Raw genomic sequence first — 14,936 nt, 5'->3', positions numbered from 1 at the left:
CACCGGTATAGGAATTAAGGCCGATACAAACAGTACAATTTTCTACACGATGCGATGTGCAGCGTCGGATGGTTCGGCATTCGGCACACAAAGTTTCGGCACACATAGGGCGAACGAGCAATGAGCAACAGGCTCTACCCACATACGGCGGCTGCCCGGCCACGGTGGTCTGATTGATTGATTGATATGTGGGGTTTAACGTCCCAAACCCACCATATGATTATGAGAGACGCCGTAGTGGAGGGCTCCGGAAATTTTGAACACCTGGGGTTTTTTTAACATGCACCCAAACCTGAGCACACGGGCCTACAGCGTTTTCGCCTTCATCGAAAATGCAGCCGCCACAGCCAGGATTCGATCCCGCGACCTGCGGGTCAGCAGCTGAGTACCTTAGCCACTAGAACACCGCGGCGGGGCGGCCACGGTGGTCTATATGTGGCTAAGGTACTCAGCTACTGACCCGCAGGTCGCGGGATCGAATCCTGGCTGCGCCGGCTGCATTTTCGATGAAGGCGAAAACGCTGTAGGCCCGTGTGCTCAGGTTTGGGTGCGTGTTAAAAAAAAAACCCAGGTAGTCGAAATTTCCGGAGCCCTCCACTACGGCGTCTTTCATAATCATATGGTGGGTTTGGGACGTTAAACCCCACAAATCATTTCATCACGTAAGGCGCCACGGCCTGAACACTTGGAAGACTTCGTGCCCTCGCAGTGAATCACGAAACAAGCAACTTTGTGGAGCCACGCATAGTTCTATAAGAAAATCATGATTAAAGCCACGCCTTTGCTAACGACTCCGCTAGAGGTCTAGCATGGCGGGCACCATGCATTCACATTCACATGTGAATTCACATTCCCATGCATTCACATTCACACGTGAATGGATTGCATTCACAATCGCACGCAAGCTCGTCATAAAGCGCTTGTTTTTGACAACACGATTAAGCTGTGCATTCGTATGCAATGCGTTAGCATACGAGACTAACTTACTCGACGTAACCGATGTGAAGAGCAAAGGTGGAAGTGAAGCCAGCCGGCTCGCCGAGACGCCAGTGTCGCTGTGTTCACCTGCGATATGGCCTTGAATCGCTGCTCACGATCCTGGCAGTAGTCGCGGAACGGGCCTTGTATTGCAGAAACGGCACGCTTCCACTATCATTTTATTAAATCAGGAACTATTCCAGGTAACGAGTGAAATATACTACACGTATATACCAGACAATATAAATATACTAGACCACCACGAGCAACGATGTCGGCAAATGCTCCGAAACTCAGCCCTGCTACAGTGGGCAGGAAGTGATTCTTAAATGAAAAGGAGATAAAGTGAGCCCCGTAATTGTCTCTCAGGGGGAGGACACCTCAACAGTATAGCTCGCGAGGGATGGGGATAAGGAGGGATTAAAAAGAATATTAATTAAAGGTATTAGAGAGAGGGGCAGGAGGAGAGAGAGGGGCAGAGACAGCCACATACGGAAGCAAGGAGAAGATAGGAAATTGATTGATTTGTGGGGTTTAACGTCCCAAAACCACCATATGATTATGAGAGACGCCGTAGTGGAGGGCTCCGGAAATTTCGACCACCTGGGGTTCTTTAACGTGCAAGAAGATAGGAAAGATGGACACGGTCGCAGGGGTCCGAGGACGTGGCACCACTCAGCGAGAACTCTTGTCGACGTCAAGAGATGGCGTAGGGCGAGCCAGTCGGTCAGCGCTGCGCTGTCGTCGGTGACAACCAGTCGGCACGAAATCCACCGAGCGAGCCCCCCACTACAGCAATACAACACTGTAAGTACATGAGTGCTCTGTTGTAACTCCACCGACTCGCTTTGGCCACGGTAATCAGAGCGGCGACAGGGAGATGGCGCCACCAGCGGCGTGACGTCTCCCGAGCTGTACAAGTGGTGTTCTCTATCTGTACGTTTCCCGAGCGACGCCGTCGAAAATGTGCCCGGTTTGACACGCGATGCGGCGGTCCGATGCGATGAAACGTCACCATGCCGGATTCCACACCTATACGCGTCGGACGCGGCATCGCATGGAAAATCCTACCTTCTGTCTCACGCTTACACGGCGAACTCAGTCGCGACATGCGTTCCACATATCTGCACTTGCTCGAGACAGTCCGATGCCACACAATACCGCATCCTCGCAGCAGACGCGAACGCCGGTTGCGGTGGATCCGGCGAACCACATACGATCCCGTGCGCCGCACGGGTTTGTCCAAACAAATTCCCAACCAGTCTCCGTTGAAACCTTGCCGAGGCTCCCGGGAAAGACAACGCAACAAAGGACGCGGGAACACAGCGCGTTGGACGAGCGTTGAACTTACAACTGACGCCTTTATTGCACCAACCACTCGTTTGTACGCCACACGAAACCGCGCGCACCATTCCAATCATACCACCGATCAAAAGCATCTGGTAGGCAAGCTACATAGTCACCGAAAGCAATCACGTGTACACGGATTACCCCGCGCACACGCATCTTCCATGATCAGATAAAAAGAACACAAGTGAGAAACACAAACCGCAAAAAAAAGAGGGCTTTGCCTAAAAGAGTTGACCGCGATAACGATATTCTGTCCCTGTGGTGCGCGTACGTACTCCAACCACTAAGTTCATACCTTTAGGAGCTGGCTTGTAAGGTTGTTAAGCTTGGGCGTATAGGCGATGCAAGCGGCGGCTATAGAGCTCGTAGGGCACTAACGGCCCGCCGGCCAGACCCTACAGAGCGCGCTCGCAAGGCCGAAGACCTATAGGTCTTCGGCCTATAGGTCTTCGGCCTATAGGTCTTCGGTCTATAGGTCTTCGGTCTATAGGTCTTCGGGACCGCACGACGCTATAAGGCTTGCTCTCGATGCGGTGGCAAGAAAACGTCGAAGCGTAGCGGGCACGTGAAGCGGCGGTCAAGCGTCGAAAGCGCGACTTCCTTGGCCGATCGTACAGCCACAGCTGCGAGGTGTGTCATGACAATGTAATGTGATGGTGGAAGACTTGTACGGAAGACTCACGGGTTTTCTTGATCCTTTCGGATCCATCTCCTCAATCATCATTGAGGCGATGGATCCGAAAGGCGTACGTGATTTGTTTATTGGGTGATGTTACTCGACAAAATGATATTGTTTTATTTCAGCTCGCTGTGACCGTATATCATATTATATTCACGCTCAAACTGAGCCGCGCTAAAGCAAGACCATTTTATTATGCACCAACTAGCCCAGCCAGCAGTATACTTCGACTGACAAGTATACTTGTCAGTATTACTACAATTCCGCATTACTACAAAGTAATTCATAAAATGTAAAGTGGCTGTCACTAAAGCTTTTCCATACGACTGCTTTCTGTGTAATGGGTATAGCATGCCTTAAAACTACAATTACGCGCATGAATTTTTTTTTTCGAACTTGCTTTTGCATCCACTATTCGGGGTCATATGGGAATACGCGCAGTATAACGTTGCTAAGGCACGTTGCCGGGCTAGTTGGTTGTAGATTAGATTTGTGGGGTTTAACGTCCCAAAATCACCATATGATTATGAGAGACGCCGTAGTGGAGGGCTCCGGAAATTTTGACCACCTGGGGTTCTTTAACGTGCACCCAAATCTGAGTACACGGGCCTACAACATTTCCGCCTCCATCGGAAATGCAGCCGCCGCAGTCGGGATTTGAACCCGCGACCTGCGGGTCAGCAGCCGAGTACCTTAGCCACTAGACCACCGCGGCGGGGCCTAGTTGGTTGTATAACGTGCGCGTTTTGTAATGGGTGGCCTCCCTGAAACCACGATCCCTTATGATAATCGCATGTTCTCACGCCCGATTACAATGTACGCTCGTACCACGCAATGTTACTGCGATATTACATGCTGTATTGTGAAGCCTGTATGCATTACGCGTGTGTTAATAAAACGAGAACGTTATTTCCAACGTCTTTCCAAGCAAACTTCTTCTTCGCTTCACTTCACTTTATTACCTTAAAGACCCCGGTGAGGGGGTATTACATGAAGGGTGGGTTAACAAATGGAGGTTACAGAGAGTGATCTTCGACAAACAATATATATTTATGTTTTGCGCAAACGTTGATGAACACGTGATGGCTGCAATGTCAAGGGGAAGGCCATTCCAGTCCACTGCTGTGCGAAGAAAAAAATGAGGCAGCAAAAGTGTACTATAGTGCGAGCGCGTGCGATTGAATAAGGATGGGTTGTGCGGCGGCTATAGGTGGTACAAACGCGTGGCTATAGGTGGTACAAAACTCCTACATGCCACGCAAACGGTCTGTGTTCGATCATGACAACGCAAGAAATTTTATATTATGTACTGTATTTGAATCTTTTCGATCAACCGCAAGTTGATTCATTTTTCGCTCATAACCAAGGAGGCCGCGGCGCCGGAATATGTACGAGACGAGCGATTTAATTCCATCACGTTAAAAAACTAATTCATCAGTGTATCGAGCGAACCGGAGTGTGTTTCAATGAGAAAGCGAAGGAACACAACTTGAACGAGCGCAACGATACGGGAAGCTTTCTGGCACAGTATTACGTATAGCGTTTGAGTCTTGTTGGTATACGACATAATGTAGTTTTATATAGCGCACTGTCCGTTTTTGTGCGCTAGAAAGACTATGATGTTTCTGGCAGAACATAGCAAACAGAGCGGATGGCCCCGCCGCGGTGGTCTAGGTACTCGGCTGCTGACCCGCAGATCGCGGGATCAAATCCCGGCTGCGGCGGCTGCATTTTCGATTGAGGCGAAAATGCTGTAGGCCCGTGGGCTCAGATTTGGGTGCACGTTAAATAACACCAGGTGGTCGAAATTCCAGGAGTCATCCACTATATACGGCGTCTCTCGTAATCTTATGGTGGTTTTGGGACGTGAAACCCCATTAATCAATCAATCAATCAATCAATCAATCAATCAATCAATCAATCAATCAATCAATCAATCAATCAAAAGTGCTGATGTGCGCCCATTTCGGAGAACACGCAATCTTTAAAGAAGACAAACGGTAAGACACAACGTGGAAGCATATCTGATACATGCCAACAATCATTTGAGGGGGGGGGGGGGGATGGAAGCACGACGACGACCGGCTCTCCGGCTGCTCTATAGGGTCGGACACTTCTGTGCTTCGGCGACCCCCCTGGCCCAAGCCACTGCACGAAGCGGCGACTCCGGTTGCGAGCTGCGCAGAGAAGTATAGGAGACAGTTGCATCAGCAAGCCACCTATTTTGCTTACTTACACCGAGATTCACTATCTCAAAGGTTTCACATAAATCTTATCCTTTACCGTGTTTTTTTTTTTTGTTGGTCATCCTCTAATTTTCTAGTGATTCACCCACAAACATTGTTATCGCGCTGTATAGGATATAGGGTGGGGTAAAATGAGACACGGGTCAAAACGCGACATTTTGACTTTACCGGCCTCTATAGCTAATAAAACACCACTTTTTTGTTTCTCTCTTCCAGCGACACGTACTGGTCCTTGTCAACATTTTCATGAGTAAAAGTTGATGATTGCTCACAGCGTTTGCGCGGGAAAAATTACGCGGCTGGTGTCAGTACATGTGTTCGTGACCCGTCAAAAAGGGGCGAAATTCTCCTCGGCCGCATTTTCGGATCCGTTCATGGAGCTACTCCTGCGTCAGTACAGCAACGTAAATATATTTTATTTCGGTACTTTAGACTTCGAGCTACATAACAGCAAAAGTTTAGTTCGTTTAGTGCCCGGGGACAAAGCGGATATTTTTTTTTTTGAATTCTGTCATCTGAGAAGAGTATAAAAGGCGACAAAAAAGGCATCCAATGGCCTTACAGAGTGTCTTATTAATTGAAACATTAGCTTCCACTCATTATATATTTTATTCATTTGTTTAGCAGGGTTTGGCCATGCATGAAAATGCCATATAGAGCTCTCTGGGAAGAAAACGGCATGAAAAAGCACTGATTGCCATTCAGGACATGCATCACTTCCTTCATTCGCAGGTTTTCCCGTAATCCCAAAGATGTCCTCAAGAGACGCATACAAAATGGCGGAATTTCCAAGTTAAGTCATTCACAAACACGTCTTGAGATTGAGTTTTAATGACGGTTCTCTAATACACTAACTGAAAAAGAGCAAGCGCTAAAAAATCTGAATCTAGAACAGTTTTAAATTCATTGCCTCACAAAGCCCGGCGTTCGATTTGAAAGCCATGAAACGCCTGAGCAGTTAGTTCTGCATCAAAAGGGCAAAAAGAGGTAAAGAAGATACGTCAAAGCATATCTAGCCTCCTATTGTTGACTAATTGAAATATGCACAAGCGTTCCGCAAAAGACAACATTAGCACACAAAACAACAACAACAAAAACAACAACAAGACTGGCGGTGTCTGATTTGCAAGTAGTTTTGGAGCAATACAACACCACGTTCTGTCTAGATTCAATGCGTGGAGTCCAATTACTGGGCTCATGCGTATAAGGGTGCACAGAGTGAATTTCAGGTCTGTCTACAGCAAATACTGAAGGAATGAGTTTTTTTTTTTTTTTCACACTGCATCGTTTTGCCCGACGCAGCGTCTCGTTTTACCCCGCAGGTTGGGGCAAAATGAGACATCTGGATAATTTTTTTTTTCGTTATACGTAAAAATACTGCTTTGAACGGTGGCAACATGACAATATTTACGAAGCACATATATCTTGTGCTGGAAAGAAAGTTTCTGCATTGGTGTTCAATTGTAAGGAGTGAAATAAAACAAATATTCAGTATTTTTTAAATTTTCGTCATATTTTACCCCACCTAAGTGAGCCTGCGCCTCGAAAATAGACATGGTCATTAGTTCGTGTGTTTTTTATTTCGAATTTTCATCTTTCTTAAGGGTTGGAATTATCTGTTTCTCACTTTTGTTCTTTTTATCATGCAGAGTGAGAGAAAGATGCGTGCGCACGGTGTAATTCATGTGCACGCGGTTGCTTTTAGTGATAATGTAATCTGCCCACCTGATGCTTTTTTTTTATTTGCGGTTTGATTGGAATGGTGTGCGCGGTTAGTTGCGTTGTGAAAACGAGTGGCTGGCGCAATAAAGATGTCAGTTGCAAGTTCACCACTCGTCTAGTGTATACTGTGTTCCATCGTCCTCCTACTTTTTTTGCGCTGTCTCTTCCCAGCTAACCACGTACCAACTCGGCGAAATCAAGATCTTGCTCGCTTGTCCGGGTTGTAACAAACTTGCTGACAGGCGTTTTCAGCTCCACGATACTGAAGATCCAGGCCGGGCAGCGCATTTTCGCTTGGAGTCATTCGTCAGTCATTTGAGCCCGGTAGCGTCGCTACTGGTGCTGTAGGCGGATGGTGATAAGACCGAGCCTGCGATAGTCGCGCCATCTCTCCGAGGAGCCGCGAAACCCGCGCGCAGATGGTGCACTAGTGTGTTTTGGTGTGACGAGCATGGCGAGGGTTTAGCGCTGCCTACGAGAGAGAAACTTACGACGCCACATGTGTTTTTGTCGTCATATCGGGCACATTTTCCGGATCCTACCAATAGACGGCTTCACTGTAAAGAAAAAACAACAACATTACTTCGGAACACGTTGCTCTTCTATCACTGATAATAAAACCTATAGGATTGCTATTCATTTTGTGGATGTCATTTTGCAGAATGGAATTACAATGCATTTGCCCACTCGGTTCTTCTACGCTATTTACATTTCTGATAAAGCAACAGATAGTCGGCTGTATACACTGTGCAGCCGCACGTATCATCTTGGCTGCTTCAAAGACTGCACTGACCAGTTCTTGCTTGCTCTTGAAGATTACCGCAATTTTCAAAGTTCGGTTTTACTTAGGAGGAGCTTTTTTTCGAAATTGGCCGAATTCAAAACCCAAACCAGCTCAAATAAGGCTCTATTGGCACATACGTATCCTAAATTTTCCTGTAAGAACGCCACTAATAAATTATTAATAATAATTAGTAATTTAGTATTACTGTTATAGAGAAAAGTTGAAAGTATGTATGTGCCAGTACAGCCTTATTTGGATAGTTTCGGTTTTGGATTTGGCCCGTTTGAAAAAAAAAAAAAAAAAAACTCCTCATATGTTGTCAGCGGCAAAGCCCACTGAGGTATTTTTAGATCATGTTCTAAACGTTGATTGAGCCTTACCTAGGCCAGGCACACCGACCTGCCATCTGGCTGATGCACGCATTTACACAAAATATCGGTATCTTGTGCACTATACTCTACGCTTGATTGATGCGATATTGGACGCAATGGTTCACGGATCGCAAGACGATACGTGGACGGTCTTTATGCAGAATTCCAGCGACTCGGACTGTCCAAAAGCACCTTTAAGACATCCGCCACTGGGATGTCGGTCTCCTTCTCGGCTCCCTCGTGTTGTCCTGACTGGCTTTGCGCCGCGTCGACCTGTGTGAAAAACAGCATTGCCTACAACGCCGAGGACTTACCAGGTCCCCAATAACAGGGACCTAAGCAGAATGTTTTTTTTTTTTTTTCAGGGGAAGGGATCCGCTTAAATGGCCATTCTTCGCTCTGTATATTCCATAGCAGAAAAAAAAAATTCGGGGAAGGGGGCAAGGGCCCGGTGTGCCACCCCCTGGCTACACCACTGCCAGACAAGTAGCCGAACAAATCTAACCTGAAGTGACCTTGCAGGAGTGCTCCCATACCTTGTAAGTTCTTTTCGACACGTGGCGCCCGCGCATCTATAGCAAGCCGGCTTCATCGCGGGGCACTTAAGGCGGCGTTGCTAGCGTAGTTGCCCCAGACACGCGGTGGATGGATGGTTGGATGGATGGATTGATAGGGCTGTACCCTTTAGATCAGGTGGTGGCTAACGCCACCAAGCCGTAATACTTAGTGAATTAAAAACTAGATTTTTTCCCTTTGAATAGTGAGGTTGAGGAAGGGTTTAATTTTCACTCGTGCCTTGTGTATCGTATCGCGCCTCACTCGTGAGCTACGCACTATAAGCTCAAGGGGCTTCGCCCGATCTTGATGCTATCGCGTGTTGATCAAAGGGGCGTTGCCCAGAGTGCACGTGTTATAAATGTGACGGACTGAATAAACGGGGCAGCACTAGCTGCCTGACGCACCTGCTGTCACGCTGATCCCTGGTCCCATACATGGTGTCAGAAGTGGGATGCGAACCCACGCCCACTGTAGCCACCAATGAGATAACCTCCTTCTAGTTAATTCTACCCGCTTATAGTCTATTTTGCCCTCCCTGTCCATAAACCCCCAGTGCTTTGAAAAACTCTCCGCCATCATTCTGAACTATAGGGTGAAGCACTGTGCCGGGGTAGCGCCATCTGGCGATGAAGTTACGCGGGTCATGAGGAGCGGCTCTCTGAATGGTCGCCTCTAGTGCCTCTTGGTTCCGCGGGCTGGCGTGGCGATTCGAAAGTGGGCGACGCCGTATACTCGCAGTACATTGTGTGTGTTATATTGTTGCTGCAGCTATATTGGCATTCCACTGGGTTATTTGTCCCATTCCGGCATTTGTCACATTGCCAGAAAATACGGAAGGCGTGCTGCCTATCGTGTAAAAACTGCTAATAAATGCCAACGTGTTCGTTACACTACAGTGACAACTATGTCCATTTGTTTCATGTTCAATGTATTACTCTCACAGTACCCCACGCAGTTCATCCGTTTAATTAGCGTGCGCAGTGTAAACGCTATACGGGTCGTATAGCGTACTGTGCCTCTTTATCCCGCTGTTCTGCTAAGCCCGCTGAACGATGACCCCATTACTTGCCTTGCTTTCGTAGGGCCGAGTGTAACCGAATTGTGAAGCAGAGTAAAAAAAAAAAATGTGCGCGTAGATGAGCTCGATGCGGCTCGAAGAAAATTCATTCGGGAAGGATGTCGGCCCGCTGGTAATAAACAAACGAAAAAAATATAAAGAATGCGAAGACGAAGGAAGTTCTGGTGTAAGGACTTCGCGGAGGAGAGGCGGTAAAGCCGAGGACGAACGTGAAGGCACGAAGTTGAAGAAGAAAAAGAAAACCAGTGCGGGAAGCGGAGGAACGCTGAAGGCAATTGGCTGTTTGGTGAAGGCGCGCACTTCAACGTCGACGAGTGGCTTACGGCGAGCGGCGCATACCGCGGAGGACGAGTCGGGCGAAACTGCGCGTTCCGGACAAGGACGCGCGGCAAGAAGAGTCCCAGGAGATCAGCGACGAGGAGTCGACGGCGAGAAAAACCGAAACGAAACAACAACAAAAAAAAAAAGCGAGTCAGCAGGGGAACCGACTTGAGGGCACTCGTAGTCGTCTTCTTGATGCCGTCAACTCGAAGCCGTCATCCATTCGTCAGCGCCGCTTCAGGGCCACCGGAAAGACCTGCGAGACAAGAGCGGTAAAAAGAGAAAACAAAACACGTTCGACGTTGAAGATTATCCATGCGCCAGGGGGAAGTAAGAACCAGCGCGGCTTATAGAATGAAGGACGAGAGTTGAGCGGACAGGAAAGACAAATGAAGCTTCACAAAGAAGCGGAGGGCACTCGCGGGCAACCAAGAACTTCTTCTTTGTATAACGTATACCCACCGATATCTTGACTTGAGACTACCGAGTGTTTTCTGATTATCTGCTCGATTGCCCAAGTGCGCGCTTGTTATGCCAAGAAACGGCATTCGTCAGACACATACGTCAGCATGTAGTATCGACGCATGCGCCTGACGTGACGTCATAAAGAGGAAACGAGCAGCGCATGCGCTCATGCAGGGAAAATATATGAAAAAGATGTGGTTGAATCCAGTGCTATGTGGCACCGTTTAACAGACGTTTGTGCACACGTTTGTGGGTATATAAATCGCGCCACCGTAATCATCACCATTATCATCGCTACAGATGCCTACTGAGGCAAAAGTTTCTCCAGCCGATTTTCACTTGCCCCCGCGAATTCGCCTGTCACCACAGCACGCAGTCTATTGCGTCTTCGACTGCGTTTCTATACTCACTATGGCAAATGATTGATTGATATGTGGGGTTTAACTTCCCAAAACCACTATATGATTATGAGAGACGCCGTAGTGGAGGGCTCCGGAAATTTCGACCACCTGGGGTTCTTTAACGTGCACCAAAATCTGACCACACGGGCCTACGACATTTCCGCCTCCATCGGAAATGCAGCCGCCGCAGCCGGGATTTGAACCCGCGCAATGCGGGTCAGCAGCCGAGTACCTTAGCCACTAGACCACCGCGGCGGGGCTCACTATGGCAAAAGTGCTCATGACTGACGGGTCGAAAAATCTGGCGTAACGGTCGGCGTCGGCACGACCGGCACAAAAGAAGGGAAAAAGCGATACGAAGAGCGACTCGAATCAGCTGCGCTCTCACTTCATCTTTGCGGAAGCGCGAAGCCGAGACGACAAAAAGAATAAGAATGTTTTCAAGAGAATCGGCTGAATTCGAACAATGAATTCACCTCTTGACTCGGCTGACCCCGTTCATTCTGTCATTATTATTATTATTACTATTATTATTATTGAAAGAGCAGGGACACAACATTCACTGTAATTAGTTATAATAGTGTGCCCAACAAGTGGCGATGAGAACAAAAACTTATGTAACAACGTGAACAAATAAACTCTAATGGATGTTTTATAGCGTTCGCCTGACGTCGTTTCAGCGATAGAGTTTCCTAAATTTACGCAGAGGGGACTCTGGCGCTGCCATCGTTCTGCCAGCATGGGAATGATGGGTGTGCACAAACTTGCCTAGTCTTCGCGCTTGCGTGCTCCGAACGCACTTGCGGCTTTAATTCCTCATTGCCCGTGTTTTGTTCGGAATAAAAAGAAAACGGACCGTCGTGAACTCCGTGACCCGATTCGAATTGTTTAGTCTGAAAGGTGTAGTGCAACTACTGAACATTTGCTGACTGCCGTCTCGCGACAAAGCGACTCCAGGCCAGGCGAATCCAAACGGAGCCGCAAGTACGAAGATTAGACAAGTTTGTGTACTTCCCATCATTCGCACGCTCACTGAAACGCCATGCATTGCAGTTCCCACAGACACTGGCGCCAGAGTTACCTATATATAGTGTACTTATAGAAAACTCTATGGTCTCAGCATCAGTTACAGGCTCAAGAAATTTCGTCTCTTCACAGGCCTATTGATAGTGCGCCTAACATAACGCAACATAACATTTAACGAGGAAGTATACTTCGACCTGACTTATTCTCTTTGAGATGCCGTAACTTTGACGCCGACGCCAACATAAGCAGACATATTAAATGTGAAACACCCTATAGGATCTCGGCTTGTCGGCGTCTTCTGTGGCACCGTGTGTCACGTATAATCACGGTCCATCATAAAAACGAGTGTGCGCCATAAAAGTTCAGAAATACTGGCACGAACTACTGGTCCACTGAATATGAAGGAGGCAACAGTGAGCTCAACGGATAGCCGACGACGTAATAGTGGAGCTGAAACGCCCTTTGCCGTGGGGAACTAAACAAGAAGCACCTTGGGTGAGCTGCATACCAATGCAATTTTCCGATATCAGTGGATCTGAAACAGCTTTCCCTACGTGCTTCGCCCATCCCCAGCTTTTTTTTCATTATGAATGCTACATAAGCTAAATATCCTTGAATTGAGAACGTAGCTGGAGCGAACTGCCTCCCTTAGCGCGTATATGGTCACGCTTCGTACACGCTCTCCCCGAACCACAAAGGTGGAGGAAGAGGAAAAAGCAGGTTGGCGCCTTGAAGAAGACAAGACCAGTTGCCGAAGCACTGGCTCCAGCGACAGCCTGTGTTTAACAATATTCATCTCACAAAGCCCAAGTTTTCTCCTGGACTGCCTTTGATAGTTAAACAATGGCTCAAGGGCCATTGACGGCCAAAGATCGCCAAGCCGTTACGTATCGAGCGATAAGTGATAATGCAAGATGGTTGCACATGGGCCTGAAATCCTGCCCACAAAAACTTCCGTAAAACCTATATAATTAATCAAATCATGATAGCTATATCAAGAGCCCCGATGCCAGCGATCAAATGTGGGCTTCCCAGAGGGCCCACGATGCGGCCGGCGGTCGGTATATTGGCCTGACTGCATGTCCGAACGTATAGGAGCGGCCCGCTGTGCGTTGAGCCGTGCACTTCATGCAGGACTTCAAATAAAGTTTTGCATCCACCCAGAGAAGTAAAACACGTTCGATAAGTTCAAGTCGTGCCACGGGCTAAATATGCTAGATAATTAAGCAATACGGGGTGCTACGGCATCTTATACCCTTCAAAGGTAAGAGCCTGCAAGATAGCAATATGGCTCTCCCGCAACACGTGTCAGGCTTGGGCACGAAATCCGACTCCCACTGCTAGTTGGGGGCCCTAATACATCATAACTTAACCCATGTTAGACCAACCTAACCTTATCAGACCTATAACCCACCGCAAAACGATACATTCAGCGAAACAGAACGCTCGGAGGCGGACGGCACGGCACTGCGTGACAGGGACTTCGTCATTGTGGTCTCCATTCGAAGTTTTCCTTCCCGCCCCACCCACACCTGTCTCCTCTACCTGTTTCGTAACCAGAGCGGTATAGAGGAATGTGTTTGTTCGGGTGGCTCCCGAGAAGAAGCGTATATACTTGCCTCGCGTGTTTGTCCAATAGGGAGTGTGCAATGTGTGCACACTGCCGCAGGAGCATTCGTCTGTACACGGCGGCCCGTCAGTCTCTCTCTCTGTCAAAGTCGTGCCCCGTCCACGTCGTCGTTTTCGGAGTTGTTTGCCGACGAGCGCTCGCCTACTCCGACGTCGACAAGGAAGCCGGCGAAAGTTTGCGCACCGCTGCTGGTCGCCGGGGTGGTCCCATGTTCAAGTGGCTTGCTGGAAAAAGAAAAAAAAAACAGAAAAACATATTTAGAAATACCAGATGCTTTGAACTCATTCACTGGGAGTGCACGCCGTTTCACGAATCAGACACAACTTATTGTTGTAACATCACGATGAACGCGGGCCTGATGATGATGATAATGATGATGATGATGATGATATGTTGGGTGTAACGTCCCAAAACCACCATATGATTATGAGAGACGCCGTAGTGGAGGGCTCCGGAAATTTCGACCACCTGGGGTTCTTTAACGTGCACCCAAATCTGAGCACACGGGCCTCCTTCATTTCCGCCTCCATCGGAAATGCAGCCGCCGCAGCCGGGATTCGAACCCGCGACCTGCGGGTCAGCAGCCGAGTACCTTAGCCACTAGACCACCGCGGCGGGGCGATGAACGCGGGCCTAAAAGATCCCTGAACAGGAAATACAAAGAATGAGCGCGTTGATTTCTCTCTTGGCGTTTGCCGTATCTTCGGCACCATCCGTGACGTCAGCAGTCTGTTCGCGTGACGTTATGAGGAAATGAGCTCTCGATTGGTCCATATACGAGGTATCTAAGTTGTGAATAGTTTTTCTGTCATGCTCTTCTATGCACTATAACACACCAGTTCTGCCTTGCCTCGCACGATTATTGTGCGCGATACTCTGATTGCACTTCGTTCTGAACGTTTCTTTCAACGCGATCGGAGACAACGGCACGTAGCCGCGAGAAGTGTGAAATCCTGGCATGCTCAGCGCTTAGTGCAGACATTAAGATGCGAGTAGAAGCTTATGTGTAAGACAGGTAGTGGAACATGCGCTGTGATTCAACGGAAGCAGTGTTTCATAGTATCTATTGTCACGCACATATTTCATGACCGTAGCTGGTCGAGGCAGTGTAAAGATAAGGATGCATAGGAGGGCGCACAGGGGAGGAGGGGGGAGTTTACAACGACAATACCACGTGACTTAACTCTTTACGTCCCTCACGGGAAGGCATGACATGCGAATACGGGTTGCTGTTCATCGCTAGTTTGTAACGTGGACAAAGAAAGAAAGAAAGAGAAAAGGAAAAAAAAGAAACAATTGATTGATATGTGGGGTTTAGCGTCCCAAA

The 14,936-nt window shown here is 48.1% G+C and overlaps 1 long non-coding RNA gene across 1 annotated transcript; it reads right to left on the bottom strand.

The window, feature by feature from the left end:
- Positions 1–3,752: 3,752 nt before the first annotated feature.
- On the bottom strand, positions 3,753–10,333 carry LOC142791691 (uncharacterized). The gene is made up of 3 exons (XR_012890382.1): positions 8,323–10,333; positions 7,467–7,532; positions 3,753–5,184 (listed from the first exon to the last, which is right to left on the bottom strand). It is a non-coding gene; the product is annotated as an uncharacterized LOC142791691 (long non-coding RNA).
- Positions 10,334–14,936: the final 4,603 nt, after the last annotated feature.

Source organism: Rhipicephalus microplus, unplaced genomic scaffold (assembly GCF_043290135.1).
Source record: "Rhipicephalus microplus isolate Deutch F79 unplaced genomic scaffold, USDA_Rmic scaffold_183, whole genome shotgun sequence".
In the NCBI taxonomy this organism is placed as follows: domain Eukaryota; kingdom Metazoa; phylum Arthropoda; class Arachnida; order Ixodida; family Ixodidae; genus Rhipicephalus; species Rhipicephalus microplus.
This window is presented reverse-complemented; position numbering and strand designations above follow the sequence as displayed.